Raw genomic sequence first — 22,466 nt, forward strand, 5'->3', positions numbered from 1 at the left:
GTCATATATTTTTCTAGTTTTCTTTTACCTATTTGAGGTTCAATTACTTTTATATTTAAATCTATGAAATTTACATATTAATACTTTTTGTTATATTTGTTATTAATATTTTCCAATGTGCCATTAATTTTATATGTAAACCTGTGTAAAAGCAACTGAACTTAATCTTTGAAATTTCTTCCATTGCTTTTGTGTTCAGATAACCTTCTTTCATTTAATGGTAAGTTAAATACTTCCTTTCATTTTTTTTTAACTACTAATTTCTTCTGAACCAATGTGACCTGCACTGAAAATCACATAACCACCATTGTGCCTGGACACAGATCAATCAGAATCAACACGAACAAGAGGTTGAAAAAGCTCCAGAAGAATGCTGCTCCTGCCATATGGTCACTCATCCTCCCATTGTTAGTTAGGAAAAGGGTCTTCAGGGCTGTCTGGAGGCAGAATCCTCCTCACAGGGCTTAAGGAAGAGTCTATAAAACCACCTGCATGAAAAGATTTAGCTATTTTGACCATATGATAATACTGGTGCTCTTCAGCAGACAATCAACACTGGATGAGAGGCGAAGTTCTATCTGGATCTGTACTTTCCATACAGCAAAAGATTCTGCACATCAAATAATCTGATCAAATATCCATTTTTCTTTTGGTTCTAATTAATGAAGGAGAAATTCAGTTTATTCTAGTATTAGTCCCTAAGGATCCTATTATTGTTGTTACTGCTATTTTGTGTGTATTTGTTTTCTGGTTTCCGTTGGTTTGTTTTCCCTGTGCCCAGGCAAATTGGTGTATTTTGGGGATATTAATATTACAGAAAAATTCTGTTAGAGCAAGATGATAGATTGTTTTGCTACAATTGCAGGCTCTTCTCATTCCTTAAAAAAAAAATAGAAAAAATGATAGACAACTTTTAAAGCTTTAAATTTCCTCTGTCCTAAGAATTAGCCCAATCTTGATTATACCACTGAGGGAGGGAAGTTTAGGGCAATGAGCCAACCAAAGTAGAATTTTATTAGTATCTATCTACCACTTAAATGAGACAAGATGTTGAGACAGTTACAGGATTTCCTAAGCTTAGTCTTTGCATCTGGAAAATAAGTATAATAAGAGTTTTAAAGTATTATTGTAAATATATCGGTATGGGGGTGTGTGTATCATTTATTTAGTGCCAATTCTAATCCATTCTACTCCCAAGGGTAGGCACTGTATATATTGTATAATGTATGTGTATGCACACATACATTGCATTCTATACACATTGTATATACAGTATATATAACATATATATACTCTATTATATATAGATTAGAATTTTGACTAATTAAATGATAACTACTATTGTTTTTATTAAAAACCTCACCTTCCCTTAATTAGGATTACAGGTTAGATAAGTCCCTTAAATTTTAGCATGGGCCAAAAGATGGCAGGATGAAGGGAGGATTAACTTCTTCATAAGATGTTTACTATTGTACCCAGTTGCACCCTAATTTCCGCAAAGCTCTACCAGCAATGTCTGAAATAACATGATAGTTGAGGAAAGAAGAAGATGTCACTGTCTTGAAAGAGGCCTATCATTAAATCAGCATTTAATTTCCTCCATGGATTTCCCTTACAATCCTCAAAATAAGACTTCATTGGAAGAGAGTATACCTTCCCTGAAAAAACCTAATTAAAGGGGGGAGGGTTAGCTATTAAAAGTTTTACAGTAATCAATGAACTTTAGGACACTGGCTGTTTGAAAATTGCAGAGCATTTTCCAGAATTCCTTTTGGAAAGAAAGGTTGGTAACAGTATGACTAATTTTCCTAAAAACCGGCATATATTCATAGATCATTTTATTGAGAATATCTTTTAGACACTTTAAACACTGGAAATGAGAATATCTAGTATGGTAGGTAGTTCATGATACCAGCTGCAGCATTTACAAATACCTCTCTGCTTATCACTGCACTGAAAATCCAGATTTCTATCATGTGGTAATATGTAAGTATGTAAAACTATATACTACAATCATTAGATATATTGTTACCTATGTTCTTACACACTGAGACATTTCTCTTGATTAGGTCTTGTTTTTACTTTCTTCAAAGTCTGTATTATAACATCACCTTTATACCATGATACTGAGTTTTGAATATCCATTACATACATCCCTTGAAGGAAATTCTGCCATAAGTAGCCCAAGACTTATGGACCCAATTCCCATTTGAGCATTATATTTGAGCATAACTGGCTGTAGTGAAAGATGCCAAAGTTAACCAGGCAGTGCTGTGTCAAAGCAAAAATAAAAGGAACAAATGGAACACTAGAGTATATGCTCTGAAAAGATTGAGAATGATTATTTTTCAATGCTTTCCTAGAGATTTTACAAATTTGCTACTTTTTAGAATATTTTTATGTTGGCTCTTATATTCAAACTATTTTACAGGTTTAACATCTTACATTAACAGGTTTAACTATTTTACAGGTATTTTACAGGTTTAACTTTTTCTAGTTTAACTAGTTGTCTTTGTCTAAGGTAATTATATAAACAAACTATTATCTTTTAAATTCTTTGTTTTTCCTCTAGGATAGTTTTTGAAAGTTGTTTTGCTTTAACTTCTCTATGTCACAAAATTTTAATTTTCTTTCTCAATTCCCCATTGATGAATTGCTAAAGATTTCCCCAAATTTATGTAAGTGAACACTAGGGCTTACCAAATTATTAATTCCTTATTAATTTTTATCTAAAAGACATTAATGTCATATGCACCCAATAAATTCCAAAAACAATCCTAAACTGTATTCCTAGTTGTTTAGTAGATATCCACAGTACACAAATCCCATCTATATTTCTAATCTAATTACACATTTTATAATCATGACCCATCTTTCTCTCAAAATTATCCAGGTGTCTTAATTTTTATTTCTTATGATCACATAGTTTCAGGAACAGTATGTATTTCTATATAAACCTGAGTTAGTTAGGGTACTATCAATTTTCACAGAAAGATCATTCTGAAACAAGTTATTAACCTTATTGTCATTTAAAATCTATTACAGGGGAGATAATATAATCCCTTGTATAATCTTTAACATAATACTATATGGGGAGAGGAAGTGAAAGAATATAAATACATATTGATAACTTGATGTTAATGGTGGATGATGGGACAGTAAGGTTCTTTATACTCTTTTCTCTTTTATATGTTTGAATACTGTCATCATTAAAAAAGAACAAAGCAAAAGTTATTGAAATGAAAGGGAGTTTATAAAAAATAAACATAAACACCACAAATACAAAAAAACCTCAAGAGCAATGAAAATATTTGTAAACTCTGAATACACTACTACAGATTCCTCCATACTAAATCTGTGGATTATAAGTATCTGAAGTATGCTTGTCAAAGATGGTTTCAAGCATCATAAAGACTGTTTTACTAAAAGCTGCTGCAAAAATTAACACATTTAAATTATACAATCCATTTATTACTTCATTCATTTGGCAACTATGTATGGCATCAAATATTATTGTATCTGCATGTGTTCTGGGAAAGGGAAGAGATAGGAAGTAGGAACAGGTATGAAATTAATGTAAGAATGATAGTGCCACAACTTAGCAAAATAAGAAGTTAAGATTTATTGGTTTTGAAGTTAGGAAATATATGACACATTGATCATGAAGATAATCTTAGCTTGGGGTCTCAGAATAATTCATTATTAATTAGAACTCAATGTAAATATGAGCTCCTTAAAACGCTCTTTACCAATAAGCTTTTGTAAGTAGTAGTTACATATTATTTGTAATTTCAGTCATTTTTTTTAACATTTTACTTGGTTTGGTTAAATAGTTTTCTTCTCTGACCTACCCCACATGGAAAAGGGCTTTACTGAAGTAAATCAGACTTTTCTGTCAAAGACCTCCTCAACCTAAAATACCAACACACTTATAACCGTTACATTTTTTTCTACCAAGCATTAAATAGTGGGTCTGTCTTACTAAATGAACAAACCATTTAAGTAGTAACATTTAAGCGGTTTTTACTTAAGTATGCTAATGATTTTCCATTTGGCTTTTTCTTTTTTTATTTAAATTGTGTGGTTCTCTTCTGGTTGAATATTTTAAAGTAATCTCTAGACATGTGATCAAAGATCTCCATAAAAGGGAACTGATTTGTTTCAGAAGCTTATTTTTCATTTCTCTTAAAGGAACCTCAGGGCTTCAGAAAACCATATGGATTTTAAATAGCCACAAGAGAAAGATTCAAAAGTTATAAAGGAGGCCGGGGATGATCTTCTCTGGGGAGAGGGTCTCAACAAACAGTATTGATCCTCATGTTTCAATGATGTACTCTGCCTCAAGGCAGAGGGCTGAACCAGATGACTGTGCAAGGTTCATCTCGGCCCTCTGGTTGTAAAAATACAGAAAATAGCCTTGATTGAATAGCCTTAATCAAATAATTTTTCTCCCCCAGCCCAGCCTGTCTCTCTCTCTCTCAAAAATACTAAATTTATATTTGATACATAATGTTTTACAGGTCACATATTTGTACTTTTTGTGGTATAACTTTTTATTTCAATGCGTTTAAAACATGAGTTGCTAAGTGTCTTGACTCAATTATTGAAAGATTTCCTGGATAAAATACACATATATAATGCTATAGTTCCAAACTACACTCAATTTTAAAACATATTATTCCAAAAGTTTATGAACTTAGCAGTAAAACTGTCTTTTTGATGATACTCTTGCTTTGAATAAAGAAAAAAAATTGTAATTCTTAGGAACTCAGCATTACTCTCATTCAACCAACATTTTATTCTTTCAAGCTAACCAACAATTGTTTTACCTCATTTTCTTTCTTTTTTACTTTATTGGGGAAGAAAAGCAGTCTACCCATTGAATTATCTTTACAAGCAGGCAAAAATAAGGCACTTGCTTCTGGATTCACTTTGAGCCTTTCCTTCAACCCATGTAAATTTTCACACCCAAATTCTTATAAGTCATTTGTTACGCATTTTTCATTTTTAATGATAAGAAATAGTACTTTTTCTTGACATATTTTCTGAAATGTTAAAATGCAATGCAGCTTAAATCTAAAAAGGCAATAACAACAGGAAGAGTTTCAAGTGTTTGCCGCTAAAAGAAATGAAAATGGTGAAGTGGATGGTTGATCTGCTCAATTGGAAAGCAGAACTCAAGAGAAAGCCGATTTTTATAAGGATCCTCCTGCTCTTTATCTCATTGCTGCCGACAATTGGCCAACGTAGGTTATATAAAGTATTTGTCATTTTAAAACATGGGTCTTAACTCACAGGCTTGCTGCCTAATTATAGGGTTAGTGAAATATTTTAGTGAAAAAAGCTCAAAACTTATAGTTGGATGACCAAATTTAAATAATACTCCTACCACTGACTAGGTCAGTACCTTTAACCAACTCTGCTTATTATATTTAGAATTCATTCACAAACACATATCATGTGCCATATTCAATGTTATCCCCAGCAAGGCCCAGTCAAAGCCCTTAAGCAACTCGCAAGATGGGCAAGTTAGCTACACCAACTAACTATAATCTTATGGTTAAAAAAATAACACCCACTGGAATCAAGGATGGGTCAGAGAGCACTTCAGTTATGTGATGGTCATTTTCTCTCATTGAAAATAGAAAAAAATCACAGTTCCATGGAAAAATTCCCAGAATTATTATGGGAGTAAGAATGAGAATGTAATTGTATATAAAAGTCCAGTGTTAACTAAAAAGCACTGTCTATGTATGAGGATATTAATGACTATTATTTAAGAGTAAGGATTATTTAGGGGCACCTGGATGGCTCAGTCAATTAAGCATTCGACTTCAGCTCAGGTCATGATCTCATGACTCATGAGTTCCAGCCCCATGTGAGGCTCTGTGCTGACAGCTCAGAGCCTGGGGCCTGCTTTGGATTCTGTGTCTCCCTCCCTCTGCCCTTCCCCCTCTGCTTCCTCTGTCTCTCTCTCAAAAATAAATAAACATTTAAAAAATAATAAATGAAAGAGTATGGACTATTTAACTTTTAAGATAAAAGGATGAATATGGTTCACCTAGCATGAACTTTTACCTCTGTTTCCATACTGTAAAGGCTAAATGGAAGGACAGTCAAACTAATAAGTATAATGCTTCTGACTAAAACTCTGGGATTGAGAAGCAAAGAAAGACCTGAAGAACACTGCAAAAAACATACTTCATAAAAGAGGCTCATGTTTCGGGGGGGGGGGGGGGGAATGCATTAAAAGTGATAGGAATTCCTGAAGAATTTCTTTTTTCTAGAAGTAACTGTTCTCAAATAGATACAGAAAATTCCACTTCTGTTAGCTTTAGGCAAGACCAGTTGTGTTTCCTTAGGTGACAATACTGGGTTATTGGATTAAATGTCCCAGCTCCACAATGACCCTTGTTTTGACTGGATGGTGAGAACTGCCTCCAGGTAAAGAGAGTAAACAGAAATCAAATTAGTACCCCTCATTTTCAGTCTACTATAGACTGACTCTGGTTGAGCTGTCATAGGAGTTTTAGGGATGCAGGGCAAGGGACAAAACAGCGCTAGTGGAGGGGCCAATAAATGTTAACTTCTTTCCACTTACATATAACGGGATGAAATTTGCAAAATAAAATAAAAATAACAGGTAGAAAAATAATGTGCACTTTCCAGGACATTCCATGAGCACTTAGAATGACAAAATGAAGCCAAATGTTCACAAAGTCCAACTACTTTCAAAGTAGAGTTTAATTCACTAATAGGAAGACCTTCTCCAACAACTGCTTGTTGAATCTCCAGTAGAAAGGATCAACAATCAGGTGAGCGCTATGGATGTTGACAGTAGGATTTTAGCATTCTGTGTCACTTAGGCATTTATATCACTATATGAACCTTTCAGGTCACCTAGCTGTCATCAGGAATTAATCAGAGGTCAAAGAGGGTATGAGTGTTTAGGTCCAAAGGCAGAGCTAACTGGTTCCTGTTTTATCTAGAAAAAAAGCAATTCCCCAAAATCCAACTGGGCCAGACTGGGATATGGAGATAGCTGTCATATTTGCCTGGTTGGGTAAAGGAGGGTCGGGTCCAGCCAAATCTGAATTCTGAGTGACTGTATATGGATACAAATTATTTCTCTCCAGTAACCAATGTATGTTGCTACTGTGCATTAATATAGGTGAGAATCTTCCCTCATGTAAAAAATTGGAACTCTGCAGAACATGAAAACAGAAAATTTATAAGTTGATATAATAGAGTTGCTGGTGACCTTTGCTATGCCCCACCTGAATAATTACACTCTTCTTAGAAAATTAAAATAATAAGCAATTCAAAGCATACTGAGACATTTTTGGAATAACTGGACCAGAAAACAGTGTCAAAAATCATTTGCTAGAAGTTAGACAGTGTTCTTGCAGGAGTTCCTGAGCTCAGCATTTGTTTCACAACAATACACATTTCCCAACATGAAGAAAAAAAAACAGAAGTCATATAAAACTGATGATCTAACCCAGAAAATACATTCTAGTAACTTCAAGTCTGACATTCACAACCAGTATTTTTTAATTTACTTCACATGTCCTGGGCACTCATCATTTGTTGAGTTCCAACAAAACAGTCAACACTTAACTTCAACATAGGACGGAATCGTATGGGAAGAGGTATTTGATTATCAGGAGTTATTTTCCTTCAAATCTGAAATTCCCTATCTGGATTGAACTTTTTGCATTGCTCAATAATTATCATTATTTTATCTGGAAGATTTGGGTATATAGAAATTATAGCTAAATACATGGAGTAAAGAGAAAATTACAGGAATGAGCAATGAAAAAAGAGCTTTTATTCCTTTAGCGGTTTTCAGAAGTCTTCTACTTTATCGAAAATAGGAAACGATTTTGGGATACACTTTTAAACTTTTTGCTGAAGCAAAAAGTATGTGTAATCAAATGCACATAAGTATAAACCCTGATGAATTTTTTGCAGATCAAATTTACCAGTTGTACCCAGCACATAGATTAAGAACCCACCTCAGATTCCCCTTACCCACCACCCAACCAGTACCACTAGCCTGATTTCAATGCTATCAATTGATTTTGCTTGCTTTTGTACTTTGTTTCAATGGAACAGTCCTCTTTTGTGTCTGACATCTTGTGTGAAATTCATTCATATTGTTGTTTGTTGTTTTAGATCATTTATTCTCATTGCTGGGTATTATTTATTCCATTCTCCAGATTAGTTACATGGTGGTTTCCAGATTTTTTTTCTACTGGAATCAATGTTGTTAAGAAGATTCTGATCGATGTCTTTTGGTGAATACTTGGGCACACTTCTGTTAGAAATCTACCTAGAAGTTGAACTGTTGTGTAACAAGGTAGATGCATGTTTAAATTTACACGAAACTTCCCAAAAGTTCTGAGTGATTTTGCTGAGTTGCACTTCCATAGTGTAAGTTGTATCACATCCTCACCAATGCTGGATGCTATCTGTTTAAGTCTATTCTGCTAATGGTGCAGCGGTACCAACTGCATTTTTAATGTGCACCTCCATGTAAGTAATGAAGTTGAACACCTTTTCATAAGTTAATTAACCGCTTTGAGTTTTCTTTTGTGAATTGTCCAGTCAAGACTTTTGTCTAGTTTCTATTCAACTGTCTTTTTCTTAATGATTTGTATGACGTTTTTTCATAAACTGAATTTACGTTCTTTTGCCATTTCATTTCCATGATGGAGTACGTTAAAGAACGAAGTTCTGTTGTCTATTAGAGTCCAATTTATATACTTTTTCTGACTAGAGTTTTGTGACCAATTTAAGAAATATTTGCCTACTCCAGGACTAAGAAGCTGATTTCCACTAAATTTTTTAAGGTTCTAATTTTCATATCCATATCTGAAATTTCACTGAAATGCATTTTTTAAAATGATTTATTCCCCTTGTATTTAGTGTCTCAAGTGTATACAGACATACACATACACACAACACACACACACTCATATATTATACACGCACATTCATTTTCTTCACAAAAGCTGTTACAGTGAATCTCCATTTAATTTGTTTTTTAGTAAAATACACCTCTTCCTTTGGCATATGTGTGCTTTTGGCAGTTGTGCAATTTGCACAAATCCAGTATAGGTAAATAAGCATACTCTATTTCATGTCTATTTTAAGAAAAATCAATGAAATAGTCAACTCACTAAGAGTTACTATTAAATTGCACATAACATGAAACACAACATTGCCACAATCTCTTACAGTTTTCTATTAATTTAATTTAAAATTATTTAAAACTATTCATTTCAACTAAGCTCATACACTTTGACATGTAGAAATATTCAAATAATACTTAACAAAAGGCAACATTTGCAATTCTTTAAATCAGCAAATATTTTCTATTACAAAGCAAAAGCATGTTGATGCTACCTACAATACCTTAATAAAACTTGTTAAATAACTTAATATGTACTGTGAATTCAAATATCAGGATACTTACAAAGATTAAAAACAAAGAATGGAGTAGATTTTGGTTAGTATAGCAACTGCTCTTCCTCTGAAAGAGATATTTTCTGCATTCATTATATTCCTATATGTATATGTCTACAGGTACAGGTATGTGTACACACATATACAAACAAGCACACACACAAATATATTTATCAAGAACATTTTTTTTTATTTATGTTTCTTAAGTACTCTCTATGCCCAATGTGGGTCTCGAACTCAGGACCGTGAGATGAAGAGTCACATGCTCTACTAACTGAGCCAGCCAGGCACCCCTTATTTTTTTTATTTATATGTGTGAATATATATGGCAATAAACATTCTACAATTTTTTTAATTCACTAAATCACACTTTTGCTATTACTACCCCTGGGAAGAGAGACATGAGATAAAGCAATCATAACAGAACTTATTCAAGCTTGATTAGTATACTTCCGATAAAAGAGAAATTAAGAACTAATTTGTGAAACATCATTCTCCTTTAGTGTCATTACCTTTAATTTATTTCCTTTCTTTTTCCATCAAGAAAATGTCAAGTAGTCCTAATTATATGATACAAGAGAAATCCTAAACACTGACCACTCGAAATTGTGCTATTTCTCTACGCATAACTTTTATCAGGGGTCTTGTTCCTAAATTTCCCTGTACAATAAGAGAGAAATAGAGATATGATGAGAGAGAGAGAGAGAGAGAGAGAGAGAGAGAGAGAGAGAGAGAGAGAGAGACTATACCTGTTCAAGAAGATGAGTCCGCAAAATAAGGAATACCTTATTTTGACTAAGAATTAAATGCATAGGACAGAATAAGAAAAAAAGGTATTACTCTCTTCTCAGAAATAAGTACATTTTTTATATCTTCCTCCATCTATAAAATTCCTTGCTAATTTTGAATTCCACATTCCAAAGAATTCAGATTGCTTTACAATAGTCTATCTTTTAGCTTCTCTGATATCCTGTAAGGAGTAAAATGGTATGTTAAAACAAAAACTTTGCTAAACAATTATTAACATTACATTATCTCTTTTACATTCCTGTACTTCAGAAGTTTAAAAATAACAACGAAATATTTAATGGGATCATAGAAGGCAGAATGGTAATTACTTTCAATATAATTTCTGTATATTCATGATGAGGATTAATAGTAAAGCTTGCCCAATGTAGCATGGGACCACCTAATGCCAGAATCATGTGCTAATCAGATCAATTTGTGGTCCTACTATCCTCCGCAGGACTTAACATTAGGTATCAGTCTCAGTTATGGCTGTGTTGCTCCCCATTGTTACTAGCACTGTGCCTGACAGGAACAAGATATTCACATATATTTACATTAGTGACCTATTGGCAGCACTGAAGAATCTGGATGGATGTGCTCAAAGTCCCTGTGCATCTCTACCCATGATTAGAAACAGCTTTTGTGAGATCAATTTGTGAAACAATTTGTGAAATCATTTCTATTGGTGCTGCAACTAATTACCACAAATTTAGTGGCTTAAAACAATGCAAATACATTCTCTTACAGTTCTGAAGTCTAGAAGTCCAGAATTAGTTTCATCCCAAGATAGGGAGCCATGAACCCTCTAAAGGTTTGAAGGAAAGATCTGTTTTCTTACCTTTTACAACATCTTGAACTACATTCCTTGTATTCCTTGACTTGTGGCGCTTTCCCTCATCCTCAAAGCCAACAGCATTGTAACGTGTTTGAATCATCACATTGCCTTCTGTTTCTGTGTCATTCTTACTCTGTCTCCCAGGACATTCTTGACTGCATTAGGTCCCACCTGGATAATCTAGGCTAGTGTTCCCATCTGAAGACCCTTAACTATTTACATTTGCAAAATCTCTTTTGCTATATACTGAAAATTCATGGGTTCCAGGTATTTGGACCCAGGTATCTTTGAGGGCCATTATTCAGCAAGCCACTAGGACATAAATTACAATAATCACAAAATATTGATAAATACCATAATATTTACATGAATTAACTCCCTTTCACACTACTATAATATATTCCACTGCCTTTGTCAGTATGCTCTTTGACTGATTCTTCATATGACAACATTTTATATTTTTTTTCTATTTAGACAACAGAAATATGACTGGTTCTTTCCTCTAGCACAGTTAATCAAAACATGTTTTTATTATTCTTATTATCAACACTTGGGATGCCTGAAATATCTGATACCATACATATCTATATGCATGATCCAGGTTTGTACCTTATGAATTTTTGATATTCTATCAAAAATCACATGGAACATATACTTAAATACCCTGCAAGAAGGAAGTTATCTTTTGAGTAGATGTTGATAAATTTGCTGTAAACCAAACTTTATACAACTGACGCTGGGAAGTTTTTTGCTCCATTTGGTTCTCCTCCCACTCTTCCCACACCAGGCACCACAGGACTCATCCATACCACAATGCCACCTAGCCTTTTGTGACTCCATACTATGCTGTGTAGTCAACACTATGAGCTGCAGAAGTATTTCTAGAACTCATCCCTACATTGGGCACGTAACAATAATTTAGCCAGACATAAAAGAAATGTGAACCATATAATTATACCCTTTTAAATTCAAACTGAATATATTCCAACTTTCCCTTAGCTGGATCCAAAAAAAAAAAAAAAAAAGACTCATGGTGCCATGGTGCCATCAGTGAGCCATGACACAGGGGAAGTGAAAATGAGGGGAAGTCAGAGTGGAAAGAAACAGTGGTTTTAAATAGTTATCGTTAAAATATCTTACTTCAACAAAATTTACAAAAACATATGTCTTTGTGACCCATTGCCAAGGCTCCCCGCTCCAGGGCCTAAGGCGGGGGCCATGAAATGAAAAGCCATGCAGCTAAAGCTACTTGGCTTTATAGGAATTCTGCCTCCATTACCTTGTAAGAACTTCTTTCTGCATACCACTTACAAATCAGTTAGTAAATTTGTTAGTAATAACAAATCAGCTTAAGTAACAAAAAAACAAACACTCTTAAATGGTTTGAAGTCCTCATCATTTTCTACCTGTATGAATGTATTGCAATCTTATTCATATTAGCACATGTGTGAACTCCACTAAACTCAACTGCTGTCTACCTTTTGATTATTTTATGATCTTTTCAAGTGCTTTTAGCTAGCCTCATTAATTTGAAATAACTGGAAAGAAAGTACTCCTTGAATTAGTAAGTTATATGAACTATGGAGTCTTTTTTTCAAAGAAGTATACATTTAGTGCTTCAAGTAGCTGCAGTAGCAGAAAAAGCTTAACAAAAAAGCATAGAGCTCTTATTTGGGCATATTATACCATAGAGATGCAGAAGATTTTAAAAAAGCATATTCTCATTCTGTATTTGTTTTAGACACTTACAAATAGATTAAGTAAAAGATTATCCTTTTTTGTTGTTGATTAGATATATTTCCTCTGCAATATTTCATAATGCTAATTAGTTTTGACCAATCTGGATGAAAAATCCATGAACTTGACCAAAACCAAGCTTCTCTCCTTCCCAAAGGCCCCAGGTTTTGGCCCACCCTTGAGCTAAAGCAAGCACTGGAACACAGATCAACTTTAAGAGACCCTTTTATAAAGATCAAAGAAAAATATTCCCTTTTTAGTAATTCAGTAGGAGTACCTGCCTACCCAACTCAAACCACCACCAGTTATTTCTAGCTTTATTTACTGTTCCAATCTTGTAGTTGGAATATTCTCCCTATTGTAATAATATTTTAAAATAAAGTCTTTCCTGCTTGCCTGTATATTTTACTTGGCAGCATGTTAAGTTGCCCATTAACTTTCAAAAATCCAAATTATCTTCGAGTCCATATGACTGTGAATTAAATACTAGTTAATTTCAAATTAATAAGATTTCATTTTCTTTATATCCTAAAACCTGTTTATTTTATTGAGATACAATCAACATAACATAAAATTCACCAGTTTAACTATTTTTAAATGTACATTTAATTGGCTTTTCGGATATTCATAATAATGTACAACCACCAACATTATCTAATTCCAGAATATTTTCATGATCCCCTAAACAGGCCCAACAGACCCAATATCCATTAATCAGTCACTCCACATTCCCTTCTCCTTCCAGACCCAAGAACCATTCATCTCATTTCTGTCTATACATACTTGCGTATTATAGGCATTCTATATAAATGGAATCATATAATATGCAGCCTTTTGTGTCTTTTTACTTATATTTTCAGGGTTCATCCATGTTGTGGCATATATCAGTTATTTCAGTCCCTTCTATGGCAGAATAATAGTCCACTTTATGAAATGCCATATATTGTTTACCCGCTCCTTATCCGATGGGCATTTGGGTTGTTCTACCTTTTAGTTACCACAAAAAATGCTGATAAGAATATTAACATACAAGTTTTTGTCTGGAGATTGATTTTCAATTTAAGGTATTTTGTTTAATTATCTTTGAGACAGAGAGAGAACATGAACAGGGAAGGGGTAGAGAAATAGAACCCCAAGTAGGCTCCACACTGTCAGTGCAGAACCTGATGGATGCGGGGCTCGAACTCACAAACCTTGAGATCATGACCCGAGCCGAAATCAGGAGTTGGACGTTTAACCAACTGAGCCACCCAGTGCCCCTGGACATTAATTTTCAATTTTCTTGAGCTTAAGGATGGGAGTGAAACTGCTAAGTCACATGGTAACTCTATGTTTAACTTTTTGAAGAAAGGCTAAACTGTTTTTCATAGTCGCTGAATCATCTTCTATAACCACCACTAATGTATGAAGATCCAAATTTCCCACATTTTTGCCAACATGTTTTCTTTTGTTTTCTATTTTTATTTGGTGTAGAATCTCACTGTTACTTCAATTTGCATTTCCTTAATGAATAATGATGTTGACCATCACTTTCTTATGCTTACTGGCCATTGTATATTCTCTATGGAGAAATGTCTATTCAAGTCTCTTGTCCGTTTTTAAAACTGGGTTGTCTTTTTATCATTCAGGTGAAAGTATTTTTTATATATTCTCATTATTAGACCCTTAACAGATATATGATTTGCAAATATTTTGTCCTATCCTATGGGTTGATTTTTAACTTTTTTGATATCATACACTGATGTAATTTTTTAATGAAGTCTATTCCCTTTCTCTCTCTCTCTCTCTCTCTCTTTTTTTCTGTTGCTCTGGCTTGTTTTTGGTATCATATCTAAAATCCCACTGCCATATCTAAAGTCATGAAAATTTACCATATCCCAATTTCATTCTTTTGTATGGGTAACAAATTCATTTGTAGTTTTCCTACAATCCTGTGAATGGTCTTGGCCTCAAAAATCAACATACCAAGAACATATAGGTTTATTGCTGGACTTTCAAGTTTATTATATAATTCTATATGACTACCCTTATCCCAGGATCACATTACTTTGGACACTGAAGATCCGTAATAGTTTTGAAACTTGGAAGAGTCAGTTCTCTCTCCAATTTTGTTCTTTTTTCAAGATTGTTTCAACTATTCTGGGTCTCTTGCAATACCACATGAATTTTAGGATCCGTTTATCCATTTCTTCAAAAAATGCAGTTAGACGTTTGATAAGGATTGCATTGAACTGCATTGGGACATACTGTCTTAACAATATTACATTTTTGAGTACATAAACCTGGTTGGAATTTCTATATACTTAGGTCATTTTTAATTTCTGTCAATAATGTTTTGATTCTAGAGTATAAATCTTATACTTGGTTAAATTTATTTCAAATTAGCTTACTGTTTTTATCCTTTGTAATCTGAATTGTTTTATTAATTTGATTTTCAAATTGTTCTTTGCTAGTGTACTAAAATGCAATTGATTTTAGTATGTTGATCTTATATCTGTAACTCAACTAATTTTTTATTTGTTATAATAAGTATACAGATTGGGAAGTAAGAAATAAACTGTCTTTGTTCACAGAAGATATGACTGTTGTGTACAATATCTGAGAGAACAGAAAAAAGTCTGCTACTACTAAGTGATTATAGTAAGGTAACAGGATACAAGGTTAATATAGAAAAGTCAACTGCTTTCCTATACACTAACACCTAGAAACTGAAATTTGAAATAAAAAACACAATGCCATTTAGATCAGCACGCACTAAAATGAAGTACTTCAGAGTAAATCTCACAAACTATGCACAAGGTCTATCTAAGGAAAAAGACAAAATCTATTAAATGAATACATTAAAAACCTAAATAAATGGGGAGATATTCCATGTTCATGGAAAGAAAAACCCAATATTGTAAAGTCAGTTTTTCCCAACTTGATCTATGGATTCAATGCAGTTCCCTAAGTCCCAGAAAGTTATTTTACAGATACCTTCAAAGTGATTCTAAAGTTTACATGGGAGGCAGGGAGGGGCAAAAGACCCAAAATAATCAATACAATATTTGAAGAGAAAAATCATGTTGGAGGATGGACTTTACTCCAAGGCTTATTATAAAGCTACAACAATCAACACAGTGTGGTACTGGTGAAAGAGTAGAGAAATAGATGAATAGAACATAATAGGGAGTCCAGAAATAGACCCCCAAGAAATATAGTGAATTTATTTTTGGACAAATGGTGCTGGAGCAACTGGACATTCACACACCAAAAAACGAATCAACACAGGCCTTACAACCTTCATAAAAGTTAACTCAAAATGGACCATCAACCTAAATGTAAAATGCAAAATTAGAAACCTTCTAGAAAAATACATAGGAAAAAGTTAGATAACCTTGGGAATGGTGGGGCCTTTTTAGACACAAAAAAAAGGCAGAAACCATGAAAGAAATAATTGATAATCTTGGCTTTATTAAAATTAAAAACTTCTGTTCTGTAAAAGATAATGTCAAGATAATGAGACAAAAAGCCACAGACTGGGAAAAATCATTTTCAAAAGACACATCTGATAAAGCACTATTATCCAAAATATACAAAGAACTCTTAAAACTCAAAAGTAAGAAAACAACCTGATTTTTACAAATGGGCCAAAGTCCTTAATAAACACCTCACCAAAGATGTCATATGGAGGGCAAAAAAGCATATAAAAACACAATGGAAATTAAACAATGCATCACTACTATTCACTTACTAGAATGGCCAAAATCCATGTTAAATGAGAACGGGAAAGTGGCCCCTTCCCTGAGTCATGTTCTCAGGAACACTCTGGAACTTCTCGATTTTGGCATTTTAATTAGAACTAAGCTGTAAAACAGAACTAATCACCTCCATCCTTGGGACAATCACAACTTATTTTCCCAGTCACTTTTGGGATCAGATTGACCACAACTGCTATCTCACCCACACAAATATGAAATCACTGTCACGTCCCTGAGAGATGGCTGCCCAAGACTGGGACAGAAGTTCATAACAATTACATATTTGTATATATTGCAAAATGATCACCACAATACAGGCCCCCAACTATGTGCCCAGGAGGAAGAAGGACCTGTACTAGAAACTGACCCAGAGAACAATCCTTTGGATGGGCAGTTATGGGAGCCCATCAAGTGTATGCCTTGCAGGAACATCACAGAAAGAGGAGCACCAGACAAGGAGAACAATCCGGGGCACTCTTCCACAATAAGACCTCGCCTGCAGATACCATCCATATTATCCCCAATGCAAGGCCGCTGCCTCTAACACCTGTCACCCAGCCCTGGCTCGTGGAGCACACCTACCTGGTGGAGATCCAGCGTCAGGGTCAAGTGGCTACTGGCTTCTAAGGTGTCCTGAAGGATGCGGGGCCATATCTGCAAGGAGTCCCTGGTGGCAGGCACCCCCCCATACTTGCCGTAAAGGCCTACTTTGCCTGCTAAGGAGTGCTTTGCTTCACCAGTCACCTCACGTCCCACGCGGGCAGAGAAGCGTTCTTCCGAACATGTTTGACCGCTGCCAAATACTGCCCTGAGACCCCTTGTGCCTGTTTGACCACTAAATACTGCTCTGAGACCCCTGGCCAGGTCGGGGCGGCGTCAGAGGCGTGCAAACTGAAGGACCCAAAGCAGCCCCGCAAACTTCCGGGGAAATTGTAGGCGGCCTTCCCGGCAGCCCCCGCGCCCGCGCACCCGAGGATCTGCCCTTGCAGCAAGCCCCAGCGTTCTCCTCGCTGTCCTCCTCCCTCTCCTCTCCCTCTCCTCGTTCTCCTCCCAGAGCCTACTCTGGGTTGCAGTAAGGATGAGCTTGACAGCTTTTGTAGTCCCGCCCGGTGTCATTGCACAACATTAACACTTGAGGCCCTTTCTTTCGATATTGATTTTGAGGTTTCGGAAACAATGCAGATGCCCTGCAGCTGAGACTTAATTGACGGGCGGGAAGGGGGGAGGGGTTGGGACACCCAACACTTTTTTTTTCAATTATTCAAGAGGGAAACTCAAATGTCCCCCCAATTTTTTATAAATAAAAGCATTAAGAAATTAATACAGTCTAGATTAAGGATAACAAAGTTATGATAATTTTGGAGTTAAAAGTTCCAAAAACTGAAATCTTTTAAAATATACTGATGTTGGGGCATCTGGGTGGCTCAATCAGTTAAGTGTCCGACTCTTGGCTTAGGCTCAGGTCATGATCTCATGGTTTGTGAGTTTGAGCCCCAAATCCGGCTGTGTGCTGACAGTGCAGAGCCTTCTTGGGGTCTATCTCACCCTCTCTCTGCCCCTCCCCAGCTCTCTCTGTCTCTCTCTCTTACAATAAATAAATAAGCTTAAAAATTTTTTTTTAAATAATAAAATAAAAATAAAATATATTGATGTTTGGGGCGCCTGGGATAGCTCAGTCAGGTAAGTAAGTGTCCAGCTTTGGCTCAGGTCACAATCTTACCACTGGTGAATTCCAGCCCCCTCTTAGGCTCTGTGCTGACAGCTCAGAGCCTGAAGCCTGTCTCACATTCTATGTGTCCCCCTCTCTTTCTCTGGCTCTCCCCTCCTCGCTCACTCTCTGTCTCTCTCAAAAATGAATTAAACATTAAAAATATATATATACATTGATGTTTGTAAGATAGAGATACTCGCTTTGTGATGAATGTTTAATTTCGTCATACTTTAAAAACATCACACTTTGTCTCATTTTTGCACAACTTTTTAAAACAATCTCATGGCAGTCCAGTGACATACAAAACAAGTAAAATGTACTATCTCTTTGACAAATTTAATTTAATTATGATAATATGACTAAATTATTTTCCTATTCCAAATTATATTAAACATCTGGTCTCATAACCTACGATTATAATTTGCTTCATTTTCAAGAACTCATTTTATCATAAAAGAAATGTAGATTATAGCCCTATAATACATTTGAAGTGTTAAATCCTAGTGTTTTGCAAGGCAACCTTGGGTAACATGGCCTGTTTTCTGCAAAGAGAAATGTTATGTTATGAATCGCTAAAAATTTATGAAAAGACCTTGATTATTTTTCATTGTTTTTTCTTTAAGTCACAGCATATTAAATTATCATTGCTTTCTCTAGTGTTTCAGTTTAATTTCTGTACTTGAATTTTATGTGTACAAAAGCATTAAAACTTCATATATGATCACAGGTTAAGAATGGTTACACTAAGGGGTGCCTGTGCAGCTCAGTCGGTTGGGCCTCTGACTTCTGCTCAGGTCATGATCTAAGGGCTTGTGAGTTCGAGCCCCACTTGGGGCTCTGTGCTGACATCTCACAGCCTGGGGCCTGCTTCAGATTCTATGTCCCTCTCTCTCTCTGCCCCTCCCCCGCTCATGTTCTGTCTCTTTCTCTCAAGAATAAATAAACATTAAAAAAAAAAAAAGAATGGTGCACTAAATATTCTGAAGTCATTTACTATTGTTTTCCTTTAAAACCATGGCATGCTGAAAGGAAAATCTATGAAGCTACAAATTGGGGTGATAGAAGATTAGACACAGAAAATGCTCAGAAACAAATAGAATACCTAAAAAATAGTTATAATGCCTATATATTAAACCTATTCACATGCCAATTCTAAACATTCAAGATATTTTGAGGTCTAGAAACTCTCCTTTATGGAGCGAGTAAATGTTTAAAGTTTAAGTTAAGAATGTAATACTCAAGTGTAGAAATGACAGAAAACCTAATAGAAAATTCATCATATGCTCCTGAGATGTTTCCTTTTTCATTTCAAATATTTTGTCTTTTTTTGTTGTTAATATGTGCATTGCATTTGGTGCACTAATAAAATGTAGTTCTAGTATTTTGTTTTTATTACCATTATTTCAAATATTATATTTCTGTATTCTATTTGCAAATTAATTGTGTATCTGAAACACTTATTAACAGTTTGTCTGAGCCCAAGTCTCATTTTCTTTAAATCACATTTCTGAAACTTATTTTAATTAAGAAATAATTTTTATTGATTGCTACTTGTATCCAATGTAACAAACTACCAAACAAACATCAAGGCAGTACAAGCATAAAAAATAAGCCGAAAGTTATTAACTCAAAAGGCAAAGAAACACTCTAAAAATATGAAGGATGATCTCACAGCTCGTTAGTTCAAGCCCTGTGTCAGGCTGTGTGCTGACAGCTCAGAGCCTGGAGCCTGCTTCAGATTCTGTGTTTCCTCTCTCTCTCCCCCACCCCACTCACGCTGTCTCTCTCTCTCTCTCTCTCTCTCAAAAATAATAAACATTTAGTTAAACATGTTTTAAATAAAAACATGAAGTAAAACAGAAAGGAAAGGATTTTTTTTAATCCTTTCTGAGGACCTTTACAGAAGTTGAAATAGTTGAAGAAAATAATAGCTTTTGGCCATCCTTTGTGCAAACATCCAGATTCAGGGCAAAACTGAAACTCAGTATATTTAGTCTATTACCTACTAGTTGCAAGTATGTCACTATCAGGAGAAACAATTTCTTTCTCACTTTGAGTTCTACAATGAAACTGGAATATATACACTTACCTACACAAACACATATACATGCACACATAACTACATATACATATGTTAGATACACATACATGCAAAGAGTAATATTTACTTTAAAATGTAGCCTTGCACAATTATCTGTATCTTTGAATATATAAGGTTTCCATATATTGCATATATAATGAAGTATAATATAAATTTAACTGATATAGCAAGTAAATGAAGTAATTGCTAGTGTTCAAAGCCCCAATTTCTAAGAAAAAAATTTAAAAAGCATTCCCTTTAATCCTGAATTTCAAAAGAACCTCCTGGTATCTTTGTCAAGTCTTTCCTTCCAGTGGGAAACAATTAATACTTTCTGACAAAATTTGTTCAACTACATTTGTTCAAATGTATCTGGTGTGAATTTTATGTGTGGGTACTTTGATGAAGGTTTTATGGCACAACATTACTTTCCTTGGTAGTGATTTTGACTTTTCAGTGAAATGGATCTTGGTGTTTGTCCCCATGAGAACACAATCATGCTTTCTTGCTGCTGCAATCAGTGCTTCGTGTTATTTCACAAAACATTCCTTAAAGGAATATATTCTTTCTACTTATCTATAGCGATTTTTTTAATGTAGTAAATTTAAATTTTTGGATGCAATTTGAAAGATGAAATAATTTGTGCCAGACCTAACCTTCAATTCTAAGCAAGTTAAATGTAATCTACTCTTCAAATCAGAACATAAATTTAACTCTATGTGAGATTTCTCTTTAAGTTCATATCTTAGTACACACTGTAATGACCTTAAGAGCATTCTTAGAAATTGCTTACCTGTGGGAATGCAAACTGGTGCAGCCGCTCTGGAAAACAGTGTGGAGGTTCCTCAAAAAATTAAAAATAGATCTACCCTATGACCCAGCAATAGCACTGCTAGGAATTTACCAAAGGGATACAGGAGTGCTGATGCATAGGGTCATTTGTACCCCAATGTTTATAACAGCACTTTCAACAATAGCCAAATTATGGAAAGAGCCTAAATGTCCATCAATTAATGAATGGATAAAGAAATTGTGGTTTATAAACACAATGGAATACTACATGGCAATGAGAAAGAATGAAATATGGCCTTTTGTAGCCACATGGATGGAACTGGAAAGTTTTATGCTAAGTGAAATAAGTCATATAGAGAAAGACAGATACCACATATTTTCGCTCTTATGTGGATCTTGAGAAACTTAACAGAAGACAATGGGGGAGGGGAAAGGAAAAAAAAAAGTTAGAGAGGGAGGGAGCCAAACCATAAAAGACTCTTAAAAACTGAGAACCATCTGAGGGTTGATGGGGGTGGGAGGGAGGGGGTGAGTGGGTGATGGGTATTGAGGAGGGCACCTGTTGGGATGAGCACTGGGTGTTGTCTGGAAACCAATTTGACAATAAATTTCATATTAAAAAATAAATTTAAAAAATTTTAAAAATAAAAATAAATAAAAGACTGCTTTTGAACTAAAAAAAGAAAAAAAAAAGAAATCGCTTACCTGAATCACAAATAAGTTACACACACAAACACACACACACACATACACACACACCTTTTCTTTTTGCTATGATATACAGCTTTGAGCAACTAATTTAGTTGGATAAAAATCTGTTAATATTACCACATTATTTTATTAAGATGTTTGAATATTGTTTTAGATTTTTAGCAGACCTGTCATTCTTTTGGTTAAGATTTAATCACTTCCTAACATGGTAGATCAGACAGATTATTCCTCAAGTGATAGGCACAGCAATGAGCTTCAGTATAGATCAAACTCTTCTGAGTGAAGGACAACAGCCTGCATGATCACAAAGTATCCTCAGATGCAAGCATATGTCAAGACCTGGAACATGTCTGTTCAAAATATGCCTGATCCAATCAAAGATGTCCTTTATATGCTTTGGAACCTTAATCAAAGTAGTTGGAAGGGTGGGGTAGTACAGATTAAATAACGATATCAATTTATTTTTGCAAATGTTGATAGAATATTTAGTATGTACAATTTACTATGTTTTGACCAAAGGAACACCTATCAAACTATGATCATTGATTGTATAGTGATTATTTTTCCTTTTCTATATATAAGCAGTTTCCTTAAAAATGA

At 34.7% G+C, this 22,466-nt stretch overlaps 1 long non-coding RNA gene across 3 annotated transcripts in view; it reads right to left on the reverse strand.

Annotated features, from left to right (window-relative positions):
- The window catches only part of LOC109502592, a 372,974-nt gene extending 355,149 nt beyond the window's left edge, over positions 1 to 17,825 (reverse strand). For 2 of the 3 annotated variants that reach the window (XR_002744006.2, XR_006583540.1), the window contains exon 1: positions 17,155 to 17,825. This is a non-coding gene — a long non-coding RNA (uncharacterized LOC109502592). The remainder of the gene's footprint in view (positions 1 to 17,154) is intronic. The other variant, XR_006583541.1, reaches the window with a different exon arrangement.
- Between the last annotated feature and the right edge of the window lie 4,641 nt (positions 17,826 to 22,466).

The sequence above is a fragment of the Felis catus genome, chromosome A1 (genome assembly GCF_018350175.1).
Source record: "Felis catus isolate Fca126 chromosome A1, F.catus_Fca126_mat1.0, whole genome shotgun sequence".
NCBI classification, from domain to species: domain Eukaryota; kingdom Metazoa; phylum Chordata; class Mammalia; order Carnivora; family Felidae; genus Felis; species Felis catus.